The sequence below is a fragment of the Pezoporus flaviventris genome, unplaced genomic scaffold (assembly GCF_033815535.1).
Source record: "Pezoporus flaviventris isolate CSIRO_AGI_PZ_B2104156 unplaced genomic scaffold, CSIRO_AGI_Pfla_v1 ptg000151l, whole genome shotgun sequence".
NCBI classification, from domain to species: Eukaryota; Metazoa; Chordata; class Aves; order Psittaciformes; family Psittacidae; genus Pezoporus; species Pezoporus flaviventris.
The window spans coordinates 725,426-743,369 of NW_026892699.1; the positions used below are offsets into that span (position 1 = coordinate 725,426).

Below are 17,944 nucleotides of genomic sequence, written 5' to 3' on the forward strand. Positions count from 1 at the left end.
TGGACATCGATCTTAGGAGCCTCTGTGCCTCAAAGGCTTTCCTGGATCCCGCCGTTGGGTACCGGATCTGCTCCCCAGAGCTGAGGAACTGAATAGAAAGCTCTGTAGCCCTGCGTGCAGAGAGAGGTGCAGAGCAACACTACAGGCCTGCTCGGGACACACGTGGTGAGATCTGCTTCTGGCTGGAGAGATCAGATCCATGGTGCCTGGGATGCGACCCCAGCCTGCAGCGCTCCACACCATGAGAGCTGTCAGGAGAAGCCCCCCTTGGCCCAGGGGTTGGAGGAAGTCAAAGCAAGAAAGGGCAGTGCTGGGCAAGGGCTATGTTTGGAGATCCTTACACGAGGGACTCCTCCTCACCACCCCAGAAATGGGCTGTTCCGCTACTTTCCTGAGGAGGCGGGTCGCTGCTCCTCGCAAAGCCCACTGGGTCCCTGGGGAAAGTCTCCTACCACAACGAGGAGAAAGTCCCACATCTTGACCGAGACCTTCCTGCCTCTCCCCTCTCCCAGTCATGCCCACCCTATGGTCCCACTCAACCCCACAGTGCTGACTGTGCCTGAGGCTGCAGAGAGGCACCAGGCAGCGGGGATTGAGCCGGGACATGAGAAAGGAAAGGATGCAATCCTTGTCCAGGCCCATGGCTCTGGGATTTGCTTCCCCCACCCCCAGCTGGGCTATCAGCCCCCAGCTGGCCCGGGTCTGTCCCGAAGCTGGTCCACACTCACCTTTGCACATATGAGTACTGCGAAGGGCAAAGCCTCAGCTTGTGCTCTGGGCTCTCCTCATCCTCTCCTGGTGTCTCGCCACCACGTGGGAATGCCACGAATGCAGGACCCTGCACGCAGAGGTAAGAATAGGAGATGTCGCTGGGCAATGGGAAGGTGCCTCGAGCTGGTACAGTCCCGCAGAGGACAGTCAGCCCCCACGCTCCTATGCCTTAGGGACCTTCCCGCCTTGGCTCCCTGGAGGACAGGAATGTTCTTTTCCTGTTTTCCAGCATCCTCTGCTTGTGGGTACTGGCTTCCCCTGTTCAAACACAGCTGTGTGGTCGAACAACAGTTATTATTATTATTATTGCTCTTTATTATTATTATGTCACTGGTTTTCCTCCACTTTGCTTCTGCTTTGAGCAGTGGCAATTTCAGTGCAGGACTGCAAAAACGTGCTGGAAAGGACAGCGGAGAGACAGAAACTCTGCTCTGGGTCATCCCTACAGTAATACTAAAAGCATGGTACTGGATTCCGCTCTGTCTGTGGCCAAGTAGCTGCTTCTTACGTACAACCACCAAACACTTTGGTCACGGAGGTGAATTCCATGATCACAATTGTGCTGTATTAAAACTGCTTTACAGAAGTGCCTTGCTGGAAACCGCTTAACTGGCATGGTTCTTCCTGCTTCTCCATTCCCCATCTATGGATGTGAGAAATGAAACAGAGCTTGTAGATCCTGCTGCCAGTGCCGGGTTAGTTCAGTGACACCAACCTGTGAGTGGGTGCGATGCACTGCTTGGTGTTTCCACCAGCTGTGCCACACTTACTAGGTATCAAGAAGCTTACTTTGAGAGCAAAACCTCGAGGAGGAGCAATGACCCATCCGATAACCAAGCTGAGTTGATGGAGTTTGAGAGCTGATTCATGTTTGGGCTTCCAAGTGCAGGACCTGAGCTTGAGAGCTGGAGCCCTTCCGGTGGCTGTCACATGGACACACTGGGCTTTGTGTGGAGTCAGTGTTTGCCGTGAGGAGTCTCCAGGCCAGCCCAGCCCAGGGCCAGGCAGCAGGGAACCCCTGGGGATGCTCTGAGGACACCTCTGAGATCAGATGACAGCGAACAGCCAGGGCCAGGTTGGCTGCCCCACCACCGAGTGCCACCATGGGGGTGAAAACTGGGTGCGAAGGAGCAGCCAAACTTTTAAACCTCACTGCTAAACCTAACCCAAACCTGTAATCCTAAACCTAACTCTACATCTAAGCCTAAAACTCAACCTAACTGAAAACCTAATCCCTAAGTATAACCTTAACCCAAACCCCTAAACCTATCCCTAGCTCTTAAACTTAATCCTAACCAGAACACTAAATATAACCCTAACCCCCAAGTCTAAACCTAACACTAACCCAATCCCTGCCCTTAACCCGAACACTAAACGTGACCCCTAAGCCTAACGCTAAAGCTACCCCTAACCATAGGCCTACCCCCTAACCCAAACCCTAAGCCTAAACCTAACTCTAAACCCCCTAACCTTAACTCTAACACTAACCCTAAACTTAACTCCTAACGCTAATGCTAACCCTAACCCAAAATTGCTCATGTACTGGGACGAGCAGTTTGTAATCCACCTCTATCAGCTGCTGCAGCTGTCTGAGGAGTGGCCACTCAGTCAAGTCCCAGAGAAACTTTTCCTTTAGGCACTGGGACCTGCCTGAAACGTCAGGAGCTGACACAGTAGCCCTGGAGAACATCGTGGCCTCACCATCCTTGGTCACCAGCCTCAGCTTTTCACGGTCCTTTGCCCTTACCCGTTTTCAACACGCACCTCTTCTGCTTGGGACATGACTGCTCCTCAAACCCCACCAATCACTGCTCCCCCGTTGCAGGACTCCTGCTGCTGCTCCCCGCCTGCAGCACATTTGGAAGCACAGCTCACATCGGCCGCAAGGGGACACAGAGAAAGAGACAGGTAGAAAATTTCACACAAAGATCATCTCAATGAGAACCGCTCTAGAAAGGATAAAACCTGCTCCTCAGAGCAGTGGACAAAGAGGAGGTTTCTTGCTGCTTACTGCAGAGAGAAATAGCACAAAAATTGTTATCTTTTATTCCTGAACTTCCTTTGAAAATGCTGCAGCAACTCATCACCAATGTGCCACGTGATGCTTCAAATCACACTGAGAACCATTCAGTATTAAATTCACTCCTTTACTAAAGGCTCAAGAACTTTGGGCAGAACTTCAGTTAAAAGCCTGAAATCCATTCTCAGTTTAACTGCTTCACTAAGGCAAGAGATTTGAACCCTATCTCTTTGCCTAGGTCCTTCCTATTCCTAACAAGTATCAACCTGCTTTTGGGTGGCAGGAAGGTATCCAAGGAGGACATCCTTATTCTTTTCTCACCTAAGAGTGTATCCTCTCCTCTTCTTTTCTCCCACTTGTCTGTTTCTATTATCAACATTCTGCAGCAGAGCCTATCTTTAACCACCCATCCCTGCAGCACCGAGCATGAAGCCCCAGGAGACACACAGGAAGGCCGCATATTTCCCTTTTCTAAATGTCCCTAACAAGCAATGCAATCCCCTGGGAAGGCTCCTGGCAGCAGGGAAAGCGCAGGGCCAGGATCCTGTAGAAGAAAAGCCGTCCTTCATGCTGCACTGCAGCCCCTGTGCTAATCCTAGGAGCTGGGCCAGTTCCTGCTGCCTGATGGGCACATGAGGTCAATATCCCAAACCCACTGATTTGGGGAGGTTTTATGCATGGAGGGAAAGCATTCCGTGTGAAACCCCCTCGGCGTATCTGCGTCATTCCTGCTGATGCTCTATAGGGACATCATTGTCCCCAGCCCTTCCCAGGGACCTCGATGCAAACGACGCCGTCCCCAGCCCTGCCACCACGGGCACAACCGTTTTAAGGGTAAAAGCCAGAAAGCAAAGCTGTGCCAAGGAGCTGTAGCTGAGCAGGCTGGTTTGAGGCCATTGCCTGCAGAAAATCAGTCCAGGGGAGGGAGGGTTTTCCTGAATCAAGAAGGGTGACGAGGGCACAGGACCAGGGCCGAGTTTTTCTCTGGATTTTCTTTTAGGTGGCAGAGAAATCTGACAGCACCAGAAAGGAGCTGGTAAAACAAATAGGTGTGTCCAGCAGCAAAAGGGCCGTAGCTCTAGCAATGGGACAGGCCCTGCTGACAAGAGGCTGCACAAAGGACCTTCTTTTAGAGATGAAAAGCAGTTTATGAGCTGGCAGGGCTCCCTGGGAAGGCGCTGGGGCTGCCAGCGTGGCCCTGGGAGGCAGGAGCTAAAAAGCCAGGATGGGGGGGAACAGAGAATCCTAGAATCACAGAACAGTTTGGGTTGGAAAGGACCTTAAGATCATCCAGTTCCAAACCTCCTGCTATGGGCACGGACACCTCACGCTAACCTGGTGCCTGCAGCATCCCCTGGGGCCGGAGCTGCAGTGCGTTTCTGGGAGGCCCATGGAAATGGGGTGTCATACAGGGGCTGCTCCCCAGGTCATGGGAGGGTCCCCAAAGGGATGGTTTATTTTGGGGATCCCCCCAAGCTCTGCTTACCAGGATGTTGTGTTTCTGGTGTCACCATTTGCACTTGCAGCCTGGGGCTAATGCTTGCTAGCTTATAGAGGTGTCCAAAGGCTTGAATGCTGCCTGAGCTGAATGCCACCCTCAAGCCTTCCTCGCTCCCATCCCAGGCACCTGCAAAGGGAGAGGCAAAATGCTGCTGGAGGGTTTTGCAGCCACTCAGAAAGCCCTGAAGGCAGTGCCCAAAGCAAGACCATGAATAACAGGTGTTGACCAAGACCTGACCAGTACACTGCATCTAGGGGTGCAGCATCCCCCAAGAGCCACAGGCCCCTGTCTTGCCTTCCTCCTCCTGTGTCCCCTGCAGAAAGTGGGGTCTGGCTCAGCAAAACCTCCTGGGACATCCAACCCAACACAGGAGGTGTATGTGAGCCAGAAGCTCGGCTGAGCCACCGGAGTTGATCAGAGGGACAAGCTGCACGGTGGCGAGGGCAGAGCAAGGCTGGGGAAGCCAGCAGCTCGATGCCGGGGGACTGGTGGTGGGACACAAAAACCAGCTTCTGCCCAGAGACATTCACGCTCCGGTTGAGTTTTGCTGCAGATGAGGGCTCCCCAGGACTGAACTGAAGCACTCCCAAGCTGGGGCTGAGCTGCGGTCATCTCTTTTAACTTATCCAAGACTAAGAAAAGATTAGTTTGTAATTAAAGCCATGGATCAGCACTGACAACAGCATTACTGCATGCAGCCACTTCACACCACATGAACACGCCTGCAGCTGACTGAGGACAAGACTAGCCCAAACCTCACAAGCAAGCAAATCTCTGTTTAGGGCTAGCCTGGGACCTTAAGGGGTATTTGGGAGAACAAGCAAGTGGTGATGCCTCTCTTGTGAGGGCACTGGGTTTGGTATATTCAACCCAGTATACCATTTCACTTCTTGGTAGCAAGGGCATATTGCCATCTTCCTTTCAATTTTGTGTCCACCAGGACCCGCACATCCTATTCTGCAAAGCTGCTTTCCGAACAGTTATTACCCAACATTTCCTGGTTCGTGAAGCCATCTCTAGTGGGAGCAGAGCTGGGAAACAGGGCAAGTGCCCTGTGCCTCCATCGCCTCCCAACAGAAAAGCCTTGTCTGTATGGACCACTCCTCTTTGTATCCCCTAGCCATAACCTCTGCCTTCCTCAGAATCCTGTGCTGGTCAGGAATGTCCAGGATGTCTGCATCCATGGCACCAGCTGGGCTCTGCAGAGCCAGGACTGCTGTGACTCTGTGCAAATCCACGTCATCCCCTGCATCCCAGTGGGATGTGTGGCGTGGCTGGTGCTTCCCTGACACCTTCAGTGGCTGCGTTTATGCTCTGAGAAGCCAAACCCCGGTGGTAACCACGCTCCTTACACCACCTCATGGTGCACAAGGCAGCGTGTACAGGAGACACAGCCGAGGGCGCATCATTGCAGCAAGGGTGGAAACCCTGGAGCTCCGTCCCTGACTGTTGCAGAGCTGAAGATTGATGTTTCAGTGCTTTTTGGATCCAGCCCTTAGGGAGCAGGATTGGCCTGCAGCTGCTGGGAGTCCTGGCCTAGGGGATTAACAATAAACCCCTAAGCCTGGCTCTGAAAGGTCGCCCGGCGTGTAACATTTAGAAGAACCTCAAAATGGTATTTCAAGGAGTATTTTTATTTTTTTCTGCACGGGAAAAGCAAATATCTAAGCTGCCATAACAGAAAAGCCGCCTTCCTGACTCTCCCCTGTGCATGGGGATTCATGAACGGTGGGGATGCGGTGGGAGGAAGCACGGGAGCAGAATGGCAATGGCCATGGCACTGTCGCCTTTCATTCATTAATGTCCCAGAGCCAGGGAGGATGCCGGAGCCATCCAGCATCCTTCATCCAGCATGAAGGATGGAGGAAAATGCGCAGGGCTTGCAGTCGACTGTTCCATCGTCACTCAGATCAAGCACCTCTTATCTCAGAAGGGAGTTATGAGGGGTGACGGATGCAGGAGCCAGCCCTTGGCATGTGCATTTAACACTATTTTGGGAATCTTATTGCGACCCCTTGAGCTCACCTGCAGCCGCACACTCTGTGCCCCTTGGGTTGCTCCCAAGAGAGGAACTGTGAATCTAAGGAGACAGAATTCAGGGTTAACCGTCCTAAATGGAGAGGGTAATGCCACAGAAGGAGGTGTGAATCTCTTCTGTCAACAGCTCTCACCTTCATAAAGCATCCCAAGGTTATGTGCAGCTGCCCCACGTGTGGCTCCAGCATCCTCCCTGGCTCTGGGACATTAATGAATGAAAGGCGACAGTGCCATGGCCATTGCCATTCTGCTCCCGTGCTTCGTCCCACCGCATCCCCACCGTTCATGAATCCCCATGCACAGGGGAGAGTCAGGAAGGGGGCATTTCTGTCATAGTAGCTTAGATATTTGCTTTTCCCGTGCAGAAAAAAATAAAAATACTCCGTGAAATAACATTTTGAGGTTCTTCTAAATGTTACACGCCGCGCGACCTTTCAGAGCCAGGCTTAGGGGTTTATTGTTAATCCCCTAGGCCAGGACTCCCAGCAGCTGCAGGCCAATCCTGCTCCCCAAGGGCTGGATCCAAAAAGCACTGAAACATCAATCTTCAGCTCTGCAACAGTCAGGGACGGAGCTCCAGGTTTTCCACCCTTGCTGCAACGATGCAGGATTCTGAGGAAGGCAGAGGTTATGGCTAGGGGATACAAAGAGGAGGGGTCCATACAGACAAGGCTTTTCTGTTGGGAGGCGATGGAGGCACAGGGCATTTGCCCTGTTTCCCAGCTCTGCTCCCACTACAGATGGCTATGAGGAATAGGATTCCCAGTGTCAGGCAGTAGTTACAGTGGCAGCTATAAAGCCTGTGTGACGAGATTGCCTTTCCTTCCATGGCTCTGTCTATAATTAAGCTGGGAATGGGGTTTCCTAAATGCGGTGCCTCAACTAGGGAATTTCTGGAGTGATTGCCGGCTGGATTTGAGCAAGAATTCCATGACATTTCCACACTCCCTGGCATCCTTCCCCCAGCCAGCAGCAGCACACTTAGGAGCCTCTGTTTATGAATCCAGACCTATACTGGGCAATTACTAATTTTGTACAGGGGACACAGCAGCGCAGCTCCTGGGAGTTGGTAAACCCCAAATGGGTGGGGATGGACCAAAGATGGAAAACAATCTGGATTTGGGGAGGATCCCCATCCCCTCTGGACTCCCCAGCCGGCTCCAGAGCACCCAAACATGGGGAGGGGCACCAGCAGAGAGGGGAAGAGAAGGGAGCGGAGGGAGTGCCAGGGCTGGAACAAAGGTTTGAACCTTAGGAAAAACAGCAAAATAAAGCCAGGAAGGTGAGGCTGCAGAGACGTCCATCCAGCCTTGGGGGTGGAACTCTTCCAGTAGGAAGAGTTTGGTTCACCGCATGCCACCCTGGGCGCTGCCACCCAGCACGGTTTCTTGCTGCCAGCAGAGAAGGGGCCTGACCTCATCACTCTGGTCCTGCCTCGGGCCTGCTCTGGACCAGAGCCCCACAGGTGGGCGGGCCAGCAGCACTGGCCGTTACTTATCATGGGAAAGATGGATGCGTGCCTTTAGCCGCTTGTGCGTTCCTTGGGTCCTGGATCTTGCCTGCGTTGAAGAGGCAGGGGTGGATGAACCTGGAAGCACAAAGTTTTGCTCAGGTATCTGCAGCCGCACTCTCAGCTGGCACCGGGGCTACCACAATCCCTATCCCAGGGGGAATGGAAGGTTTTATATCCCCAGAGCCAGGCAGCCACCACCCGAGCCGGCTGCTACAGCACAGCCTGGCCCTTCCGCCATCCCCCAGCCCAAGGGGACAACACGACAGCTCTTCGAGGCTGAAGCACCAACTCCCTCACTACCAATGCCTTCTCCAAGGCCTGAGGGGCGCTGGCCAAAGAAGGCTGCAGGAGTTCCTGGAAAGCAACACGCCACTGTGAGCCGGGCTCAGCAAAGGAGGAAGAGCCTGGCTTTAGGGAGCTGGAGGCACTCGCAGGAGCCGATGCATCCACTGCATCCAGAGGGGGCAAGGAGCAACATTTCAGATTCCCCTCCAACCCCAGGGGCTGGGGACTGGGGCAGCGAGTGAGGGAAGCAACTTGCCTTCGCATGGCAAGGCTCTGCATAGTCTCAGCACCAGCCCCTCAGGGCTGCCGAGCCCAGGCAGCACAGCCAGGTCTGGCAGGAAAGCAGCTGCCTAAATCTAACCCTGCCCTTCACCCCCGCAGAAGCCCCGTCCGCCCCGACTCACCTCCCAGCACGGGCGCGCTGCCACTTCTGGGCTGGCTGGTGTCAGTGAGACAGCTGGTGCTGGAATTGGCAGGCCCAGAAACCACCGATGTTGTGGTCGCGGACGCTGCCCCTGTGCGGCTGGTGCCCGAGGAGCCCTGGGCATTGGCTGTGCCCAGGGACATACCTTCCCCACTGGTGCTGGGGACCTCATCTGCTGGGAGGGAGCAGGAAATCAGGACCCACAACTTGCTGTATGGGACTACCCCTCAGCAGAGCCTCCCAACAGGAACAGCTCACAGATCTGGCCCTGGGGATCCTTGCCCATCACCCTGGCGACTGTGGGGCACGAGCTCTCCCACCAGAGTCTTCAGCAGGCTCTGAGTTTCAGACCCAAGGACCAGGCAGCACTGGCCCAGGAGGTTCCTTAGCCTGCCCTGCACAGACACCCCACTGCCCTGCCAGCCCGCGCCATGGCCGTCTCCTCCTTGCCGTGCCTTCACATTCCCACTCTGCCCTTACCCGCCTTATGCAACCGCTGCTGCGCTGCCTTCCTCTTCGCCTCTTATGATCTCTGCCATGATGGGGTAGCCGGAATCAGGCCCAGGAGGCTGCCAAGAGAGCAGTAGCTTAGTTCCTTCTCAGGGAAGCCGGCAGAGCCACTCTGAAGGAGGTGTGGAAGCAGGCTGGTGCCAGAGCCGGGAAGCCGTACCTGCTCTGGCAGCGGGCAGCACAGTCACACACAGCCCACCACACACTGGGGCAGGGGAGAGCATCACTTCCCACTCAGCCGAGGATGAGACCTCCTGCCCCAAGGCAGGCAGGTCAGCGTGCCCCCAGCCCTGCACAAATTGCACTGGGCACATTCCGTCCCCAGACGACGGCAAAAGAGGCTGCGAGACAGCGACGTACCAGCACCAGTGGTTCATTACCCCAGGGCACCCGCAGGCAGATGCTCCTCCTGTGTGGCCTTCCGTTTCCCTGCGATGGTGGTGGGCTCGGGGTCTGGTGCCGCTTCTCCTCAGCCCTCTCGACAGCTACAGGAGGAGACAAGTCAGGAGCAGCTCCCAGCAGGGGCGTTTGGCCTATACCAAGGGGGCTGCCCCTTCTCACTACTCTCTGGATCCCCTTCTTGGAGGGCAGAACCAGGGACACGGATTTCAGCCGCGGACAAGGCTGCGATGCCCTGGGGCAGCAGCTGGCCACCAGAGATCCATGGGGAAGCTGTCACAAGAGCCTGCTGGGGCTCCAAGGGCCAGCGGCCCCATCCCACCTCCACAGACACTCCTTGCCCGCTGCCCACCCGAACCACAGACCACACAAACTGCCAGACGTGGCCACATCTTGCACTGTGCCACAGGACCCTAGCCACAATGGGCACACGGGAGAAAACGCCACTGCCTCAGCACCAGCACGTTCCTAGTTTCCAGGGACACCTCAAGCTCATCCCACCTGCAGACCTGAGCTACCTCGTGTCCCACAGCTGGCCGGCACCAGTGGCCCACCCAACCCTGGCACAGAGCTGGGCCCCACCTGCACTCATCTTCCTCCATCTGCACGGCCCTGGTCGCTGTCACTGGCTCACGGCTCCATCGTCGCACCTCTCGTTCCCTGTGCAAGCAGGAGAGAGCCAGTTAGGGTCGGCCCCCTGCCCTGGGAGCAGGATGAGACCCAACACGCCAAGGACTCCCACAAGCATCCCTGCTGTGTTTCTTTGCCGTCTTTGCCAAACAGCAGAGCTCAGGGCAACAGCCTTGAGTCACCGCAGCAGCCTGAGCGTGGCTCCAGGTAGAGGAGCTGCACTGCTCCCCTCCCCTCCCCAGGGCCCGGGCTCGGGCAGCTCAGGGCAGCAGCCGGGGATCCCGGGTGGGAGCCGCTGCTCCTCACAGGGACCCACCCTGTCCTGCTGTTCCACAGCACCGCAGGGGAACAAGGCTGCACCCTGCGCTCTGGCCCAGGAACCAAACACGGGGAAGGCAGATGTGAACACAGACCGTTTATTTGACGCGGGGGACATAAAAAGTGGGAAGGTGAGCGAGGGAAGATTGCACCTTCGCAGCAAAGCGATACTAAAATGGTAGTAAAATCCCAAGATGACAACTGCAGTAGAAGAGAGCAGCGACAAGACAGCAACAACAGCCTAACAAGAAGAGAACAGCAGAACAACACTACCAAATCCAGAGCGTACCGAGGGCAGAGATGCACAACCATTCATCCAGCCTTGCCTGTGCAACTGTTCCAGGAGGAAGAATTGGATTCCCCCCGTTCCATCTCGGGCGCTGCCTCCCAGCACGGTTTCTTGCCCCCATCAGTCCGGGCCCGCCTCCCACCGTCTCCCCGCACCTCGGGCATTGCCTCGGCTCCACAACCGCTCCCACACGGCGCTGCCCCCGGCACAGCCACGTCTTCACACCGGATCCCCCACGGGCCTCCCAGCACAGACCGGAGCCGCACCCGGCCCTGACAGCGCCAGCTGTCACTCACTCGGTCACTCACTCACTCACTCGGTCACTCACTCACTCACTCGGTCACTCACTCACTCACTCGGTCACTCGGTCACTCACTCGGTCACTCACTCACTCGGTCACTCACTCACTCGGTCACTCACTCACTCACTCGGTCACTCACTCACTCACTCGGTCACTCACTCACTCGGTCACTCACTCACTCACGCAGCACTCACTCACTCACTCCCTCACGCAGCACTCACTCACTCACTCACTCACGCAGCACTCACTCACTCACGCAGCACTCACTCACGCAGCACTCACTCACTCACGCAGCACTCACTCACTCACTCACTCGGTCACTCACTCACTCACTCACTCACTCACTCCCGCTGCGCCTCCCCAGGACTTGGCTGCGCCTTGAGAGCGGCGATCTCGAAGCGCTTCCCGCCGCGCCGCGCTCGCACCACGGCCCCCTCAGGGAGGGGGATCCCGGCCGGGCGGGCTAAAATGGCCGCGGCCGCGGCTGCCACACAAGTGGGCGGGTGGGCGGGCAGCTGCGCTCCGAGCCGCCCCGCGCTGTTTGTCCATTGGCCCGGAGCGCTGAGCGCTGTGCTGTCATTGGCTGACTCCTCCGTGTCCGTCCCTGCGCATTGCCCGCCTCCCGTTCGCTTGGCAAAGTCCCTCCGGAGGGAAAGAGCGCGCTGTGGCCGGGGCCGGCGTCCCCTGGGCCGAGCGAGGCGGGAGCTCTCCGGCGGTGAGGGCCGCGGGAGCGGGTGTTGCGCTGTGGCCGGAGCGGAGGGGGGCGGGTGTCGGGTGTCGGGTGTCGGGTGTCGGGTGTCGGTGCGAGGGAGCGGGGCCGTGTCCGTGCGAGGGAGCGGGGCCGTGTCCGTGCGGGAACTGCGGAGCCGGGGTTGGCCGTGCAGGAGCTCGGGCGTGTATGGAAGGGAAGTGCAGCGGGGAGGATGTTGTGGGGGGTGCTGGCCGGGTGCGGGGTCAGAGGCGTGAGGTGGTTTCGGGGCAAGGGGACGAGAGGTTTGTGTGAGGATGTGCCGTGGTTCCGTGGGTCGGGCGAGCTCGGAGCAGGAGTCAATGGTGCGTGCGGAGGGGCAGGGGTAGGGCAGGCCCAGGGGTGAGGGGCGGGGGGACGGCTGCATGGGCGGTGAGGCCCGGGGTAGGTGGGGGTGTTCCATGGGGAATTGCAGGGGTTGCCCGGGGAGGGGGGGCGGAGCGGGGTTCCCGGGGTGCTGCAGGTTACCGGAGCGCCCCTGGAGGGGTTCGCTGGGGCTGCCGCAGAGCCGCAGCGCTCCCAGCTCTGCTCTTTGGGAGGTTCAGTGTTGCTGGTGAAGTGCTTCCCGTCAAGGTTGTGACCTGAATCGAGGTTTCGGTGTGGCCTTGAAACTGGATCAGAGCTCTCGTAAGCAGAGTGGCAGCTCATGTGTACGAGCAAGGGTTGTGCTCAGCAGCAAGCCCTTGGAGGTGATTTGGCCCTTGCCACGGAGCTTTGTAGCTCGAGAGATTTGCACGTGTTGGATCTGTGCAAAAGTAAGGAACTTCTTCCTTCTGTCCAATCTCAACTTCCCCTGTTTAAGTTTTAAGCCGTTACCCCTTGTCCTATCACTCCAGTCCCTAGTGAAGAGTCCCCCTCCAGCATCCTTGTAGGCCCCCTGGAGACTGGAGGCTCCCTTGTAGACTGGAAAGACAGCTCAATCTAGACTTGTTTCCAGGGAATGAAATGGCTTTATTAACCTTTGTATTTCTAAACTGCAGGCATGAGTACTAGTGATGGTAATACCCTAGTTTTCTGTTGCTGGGCTGGGAAGCAACCAAATGGTCGTATTCTCTGGACACAGTTTTGAGGTTAATGTTCTTGGTTTCCCAAAGGAAAATGTAATGATGCTGAGAGTACGTGGAACTGTAGTGGGAGTAATGATTGTCTGGATTTTGTGCTTCAAATATTGTAGTTGTGTGGCGTGTGCTTGTGGGATCCCATAAGCGTGTGTGTGTGCGCGTTTGTTGAGGGCAGACGGTGTTCTGTGTATTTTTCTTGTTGTTGGGTTCATGTAAAAGCTTTCAACGGGTAGCTGTTTAACATTTCGGGCATGAAAGGGTTAATGCAAAAGTGCGGTTGCCGGTGGGTATTTATGGTTGCTGCTGAAGCAGGCAGGCGCTATAGTTGCTGCCCAGCAGGACGGCTTTCGCAAAAAAAAAAAAAAAAAAAGGGGGGGGGGGGGCAGAGAGTAATGATGCTGTATTTAACCTGTCTAACCTGTCTACTTCTGAAGAACTGATAACCTGGGGGAGGGGGTATATTTGTGTCCTCCTGCCTGCAAAGTTTGTCAAGCCTTGCCATGAGCTGGACAGACGAATGGAAAAACCTGATGCCTCCGCTACAGGAGCTAACCGTGAATACCCCAAGCAGAATGAGATAGAGGAAGAGAAAGAACGAATAACTGCAAAACATCACTTGGGGGCAACTGAAAAGTAACATCCTGACTATGTGTGCTTGTAAAGTAGCTATTATTAGAGGTTGTGATTTTGTGTATAAAACCACCTGTATTTACTAGCCAGTCGCTAATAAGAAACTGCATTTTGTATTGTATAGATTTGTCACTTGTAAAAGAGATGTTAGAGTATGCAAATTTGCAGTAGCTGCTAGAAAAATGCTAAGGCAAAAGCTAGAAAGATTCTAATACAATGGTACTGTTATAAAGCAGGTAATGGAACAAATTAAGAGGGTGGGAGAATTCCAGTGGTAAGAAATTTCTTTGGCTAGTCCCTCGCTACCATCAGCATCTTCCAACATGCTGCTGCACCCTGTAATAGTTACTCTGCTAATGTAAATGTGTGTGTGCCTTGCTGTAGTGGCAACTTGTTACTGGATAAAACAAAAGTGGGGAGATGTGGAGGCAGTGTTCTCACGGGGGAATGCATAATTGGTACATACACTCTGAATAATCCTGAAAGATACAGCAAGGCCATGAGAGGCCCGAAGAAGCTTAAGCAAGCAAGATAAGAGCCTGGAATTCACCAAGTTAATGAGAACTGTGGACTGTTGGCAAGCTTCCAAGGTTGAGTTCTCACACCTGTGTTTAACCAATTACATGCTAGTCACTAAGGGTCTTCAAGGCACATATCCAGTCATAATATGCCAAATCACTGTAAGTGCTTCAGCCGGGGCCTTGGCTCAGCTAAACAGACTGAGTTGCTGAGTTGCTAAGCAGACAAATACTACATCGAAGGCAATTCCTGATTTGTTGTTTAATGTTGACTCTCTAAGACATGCAACACTACAGAACCTTTTGTTGTTGGAACAGGGACATGGATGTGAAGAGTTTGATGGAATGTGTTGTATGAATCTTTCTGGTCATTCTAATTCGATACATGCACAGCTGAAAACCCTGGCTCAGCTTATCCAGCAACTGCAAGTGAGCAATGACTTAGGGATAACTAAATGGTTGTCCTCATGGGGCATTACAGGTTGGCTTAAAACACTGCTATTTGAAGGACTGCGCTTATGTATCATTGCTATTTTAATCACTGTAGTTGTTAGACTTGCTTATAGTTGCGTGATGAAACAGGTGAACAGAACAACCCACACTGTTTTGCTTGCACAAAGAAAAAGTGGGGAATTGTTGCAGAATGGCTGCAAGAGCAAGGCCATGGATCCTTAGAGGCCTTGTGTGAGCAAGGCAAGGTGTAGGCCTCACAGGTAACCGGATACCGGATGTGGGAGGAGAATGTGAAGGAAGCTGTGTAGAACTAACGAATACTGTTCTGACTAGTAGGCGTGGCTAAACACCATGTGGATATAAGCGAAGTGCGCCACAAATAAAGTAGAAGTTTGCTTATCACCCATATTGGGTTGGCGTGTCTTGCTTCTCCTCGCCGCTTACACTTCTGCAGGACCTTTCCAAATGCCGGTTTCCAAATCCTTATACTGGACCAGAACACCCAGAGTTTTAGTCATATAACCTGAACCTAATGCCTGACCATGTATTATGGCCGGGGGATCATTAAAGTCTCCTGTCAATCGCAAAAAATTCATAACATATACAGCTTTCTGTATCCTTGCTACCGGTGTAAGTCCTTCCCCCGTTTTTTGTTATTCCAACAGTTGTTTCAAAGTTTGATGTGTTTGTTCAATAATAGCTTGTCCTGTAGGAGAATAGTGTCAATAGTAACATGGGCATATTTCAATTTCCCGAAAGAGGGTACACGAGTCACATCCATTTGCCAAAGCTGAAGAGGCTGGAGGCCTCGAGGGTTGACTCCAAGGCCTATACCTGCTGCTTGGCCTTGGCAATCGGGACAAGATTAGTGATTTTTGTCATGATGTGATCTAAGGCCTCATACTGAGCTTTTGATAGAACTCTTTTGTTCTGCCTTTGACTCACCCTTTAAAAGGGGCATGAGATCAGTCAGATCATCATTTGAGATTTGAGCTATTTTCGAATTTTCAGGGATGTTGACCGGAGGAGCATGCGTTTGCACCATGATCCCAATATTTCCAGTATAGTCAGCATCAATTACACTGGGTAATACAAAGATTCCTTTCCTTGATGTTGATGATTGTCCCAGTAGCAAAGCACATAACCCATGACCAAGGGGCCCATTTAATTTAGATGGAATACAATGAACAGAAGTATCAGTTATGGTAAAATCTATTGCTGTTGCCACGTCCACTCCGGCACTCCCTGTGGTGGCGGAGGGGATGCAGTCCAGACACCCTGATTTTGTGTTGTCGTGCGGGGTGGCATCGCACTCACATTCAAGTTTCCCAACAGGGTTCTGTCTTTTTTAAACTTTGAACAACATTCAATTGTCTTGTGGCCAAATTTGTCACATTTAATACATTTGTCTGCAAGACCAGTAACACCACCCTGAGGGGGTCGGGTTGCTGAACTAATTTTCTTTACAGTACACTGCTTTTTAAAATGTCCCATCCGTCCACAACTGTAACATCTCGTACCTTTAGGATCCCCACGATCACCCTGACCTTGTTGTAGAAGGGATTTAACAGCAGCGGTGAAGGCAGTAGCCATGTATCCAGCCTTTTCCTCTGCTGTGCCCACTTCAGAACATGCATCCATCATTTCTTGAAGACCAGCAGATTTTGGCAAAACCTGCAAAATATGCTTACAAGCTGGGTTAGCATTTTCCATAGCCAGAGACATAAGCATCGATTCTTTAGCATTAGATGCCAGATCAATATTCTTTTCGATAGCCTCTGTCAATCTGTCAATAAATTGCATATGGGGCTCAGGAGGTCCCTGCTTTACTGATGTATATGAAGGATTAGGCTTTCCTGCTTCCGGCACAGCTTTCAGAGCAGCTAAAGCCAATTGCTGTGCTTGCTGTAAAACTTCAATTTTCATACAAGCTTGTACTCCATCAGGGTGAAATTGTCCCTTTCCCAATAACATTTCAGATGAAACACTGTGCAAAGGGCGATGAGGATTACACTCTTAATTCTCATCTGCAGCCCTTGCAGCAAGCTCCTCAAACCCACTTTTAAAATGCAGGAGCTGTGAAGGAGTTAATAAAATTGCAGCCACTCTGAGACAATCATTTGGAGTTAGAACATTACTAGAAAAGAAAGCAAACATCATTTGCTGGGTATATGAGGAAGACAACCCATACTAATTGCTCCCTTAATTTCTTTCACAGCTTTCCAGTCCATAGGAGTCCAGACAGACTGTCCCTGAGGATTTATAATAACAGGGAATGCAGTGGGAACATCTATCGGTAAAACAGTACCGTCTATAATTGGCATCCTGAATGCAGCCTCGCCATCTCATGGCACTCGGATTGGCTTTATTAGATGTAGGAGTCGGTGGTAACGGCACATCACACGGACTGATTTTATCTGGGTTTTCCGGTTTTTCTGTTTTTTCCATTTTTTCTGGGGCTTGCTCCCTCTCCTCCCCCAACTTGTCCAGACGATCCCGCAAGTCCTGCAATTGCTTATCTAAGGATTTCGTCCATTGTCGCCAGTTCCACTCATTTTGCAGCTCCAGTGGGAGCGATGCAAGCGGTGGTTTATGTGGTGGAGGTGGGTATTTATTCGGAGTTACACTCTCCTCCTTAGGAGACTCCCACCCCAGCAAAAATTCTTGGGGACTAAGTTCAGGGGCAGTAGCGGCACGAAAAGGGTTAACATCAGTTTGTTTCATTTCCTCACTAGCCCCTACAGGCTCCCGAGTATCAACTGGAGCTACCGCCGATAAAGGCGTTGTCGACACAGGATAGGGGAAAGGCGCAGGGTCCTCAAACATTCGTACCTTACTGCGTGCTGGTTTTTGACCAGAATGTTTTATGCCCTAAACAGACGACACTACCATGGCTGTAGCACCGGGTGCTGAATCTAATATAGGTGCCGAGCCCTGCTGTTGTGAAGGCGAGTCAGAGAGAGCTGTAAAAACAGATTTTGCCGCCTGTTTGCGGCTAGAGTCCCTTTTAGTAGTAACCAGGGGGCAGCAAGAGACTTCGCCTCCTTAAACCCACAAGTAACTTGATCCCACAGGCATGCCCCAATTTTTTTCCTTACTTTTTTCTTTACTTAATTGACTCCCCATCCTAACCCTCTTCCAGACCCCGTCGGCTCTTACCTTATTTGCACTGCGCAGTGTCTTCTGGGCTCACTAGGCTCTGTTCCGAGGCGTCTACCTCCCGACCCTGGTCCTGCCGGATCGAACCCAGCCGACGTCCCTGCGGCTCCACGTTTTCCACTTTCTTCAGTGCCACGCACTTTAATTCTTTCAGCTTCAATATGAAAAATATGGGGGGTCCCTGTTTGGGCGCCAATTGCCGCAGAATATACATGGACTCAGTCAGAGATCAATATGATCAGACAAAAAGTCGTTTATTACAAAGCCTTAACCCCTTAAATACTATTTCTACTTGCACTCACAGTGATTTGGCATACTATGATTGAATACATGTCTTGAAGACCCTTTGCAACTACCATATAATTGGTTAAGCACAG

General features: G+C 53.1%; 1 long non-coding RNA gene across 1 annotated transcript in view; it reads left to right on the plus strand.

Moving 5' to 3' along the window:
* LOC133283054 (uncharacterized) overlaps positions 1 to 17,944 on the plus strand; it is an 835,298-nt gene that overhangs the window by 708,222 nt on the left and 109,132 nt on the right. The gene's annotated exons all lie outside the window — the stretch shown is intronic.